Genomic DNA, 2,148 nt, shown 5'->3' with positions numbered 1-2,148 from the left:
CTTCGTCTAATCTTTGCCTTTCCTTCACCGCATTCACGTCTCTGCTCAAATGCCATCTCTCAGAGAAGCCTTTCCTGACCCCCTTTCCTTTTTCTTTTCTCTTTTCTTTTCTTTTTTTTTCTGAGACAGAGTCTTGCTCTGTTGTTCAGGCTAGAGTGCCATGGCATCATCATAGCTCACTGCAGCCTCAAACTCCTGGGCTCAAGTGATTCTCCTGCCTCAGCCTCCTGAGTAGTTGGGACTACAGGTGTGCGCCACCATGACCGGTTAATTTTTCTATTTTTTTGTAAAGATGGGGTCTCACTCTTGCTAAGGCTGGTCTCAAACTCCTAGCCTCAAGCAATCCACCCACTTTGGTCTCCCAGAGTACTAGAATTACAGGCGTGAGTCACCCCGCACTTGGCCATGACCCCATTTTCTGAAATAACTACCTCTGTTCATCACCATTTTATTTTCTTTATAATGCTTCCCACAGTCTCTTATTATTCTGTTTTTCTGTGTATTTATATATTTCCCGTCTATTTCCCACATTAGAATGTAAGTTCCAACAGGACAGAAATTTTATCTGTCATATTCCTAGTACATGTTACATGATAGGTGCTTAATAAATATTTGTTGGATGAATTAATGAGCACATAGATGTAACTTTTTTCTGTGATAAATATGTTAATTCATTAGACAATTCATTCAGCATATATTTATTGAGTGCCTGATATGTGACAAAATAGTCAAAAGTCCCAGCCCTAATGGAGCTTAAATTCTCATTGATCCATTGAGTCATTCATTTACTGAGATGCTATTTGAGCCAGGCACTATGCCAGGTCCTTCGGAAGAGTCAAGGACAAAAAGCAGTTTCCTCCTTCAAGACACTTGTGCCAGGCACTATGCCAGGTCCTTCGGAAGAGTCAAGGACAAAAAGCAGTTTCCTCCTTCAAGACACTTGTGCCAGGCACTATGCTGGGTGCTTCAGAAGAGACAGGACAAGAAGCAGTTTCCTCCTTTAAGACACTTGTATTTGTTTAAGGAGTGGGGATGGAAGTGGGCGTGGGGGTGGGAAAAGAGTTGATATGCACAATACAAAACCTGAAATGTTAGGTGCTGTAGGGCTGGGAGTGGAGGCGGGCAGAGAAAGACATCTGCGTTCTCTGATGTCTTAGGATCTAGGGAGAGCATTGGAAATCAGGAGAGAGGAAGAAGTATTGATGGACAAACAAGTGGTTTGGAATTGCAACAGAAGAAAATAGGAAAAACTATATTAGCCTTCACTTTCTACCAGATATGCCGGTGGGAAGCAGCCCCATGTGGTGACCACTGTTGTGCTTGTAAGACACCAGCTGCACACCATGAAACAGGGGCCTCAGCCACAAAACTTCCTCTCTGAAAGTTTCATGCATGTTACATGATAGGTGCTTAAATAAATATTTGTTGGGTGAATTGAGCTCTTAACACTTGCTGTAATAAATTTGTTAATTCATTCATTCATTCATTCATTCAACAGACATTTTATTCAGTGCCTACTATGTTATATCTTGTTGGGGAGTTTTCTAAGACTGACTTGGAAGAAGACCATGGATTTAACCTGCAAGGTAGCAACTGCCATCCTTGAGTGGCCCCTCTGGAGGGACCCGCAGGGTGGGGGTTGGAGGCCTGTTTGGCCCTTCACTGCCATTTGTTACTGTCCATGGTCCTGAACTTCCATCGTTGCTCTTTAGCACATGACTATTTCTTCTAACCCAGGGACATTGGTTACTAGTGTCCAAAATCTTCTAGAGATCCTGAAATAGGTAAGGAAGAAGAAGGCAGAGGAAAATAAGAGGAGATAAGGGAGAGGAGAGAGGAGAGTAGAGAGGGAGGAGAGAGAGAACATAAAGGCTATTAGAAAGGCATAGCCCCAAGAGAGCGCCACAGAGTTTTTCGATTTTGACATACGTATTCCCTTCCACCATGAAAGAAACCACCATAGACCTAGACCATGGCCAAAAAAAAAATACCGAAAAGCTGAAGAATATGAAGAAATTTTTGCATCAAGCTGAGCAAAGGTGATGAGTATGTACAATATTGGGAAAGCAATATCAAGATGCTTCAAGTGAAATACCAGTTATTATACTAAAGAGCCCATAATGAAATTAAGCCATGTGGAAAAGTTTA

This window comes from Propithecus coquereli, unplaced genomic scaffold, assembly GCF_000956105.1.
Source record: "Propithecus coquereli isolate 6110/MARCELLA unplaced genomic scaffold, Pcoq_1.0 Scaffold285, whole genome shotgun sequence".
NCBI classification, from domain to species: Eukaryota; Metazoa; Chordata; class Mammalia; order Primates; family Indriidae; genus Propithecus; species Propithecus coquereli.
Note: the sequence above shows the minus strand (reverse complement) of the source record.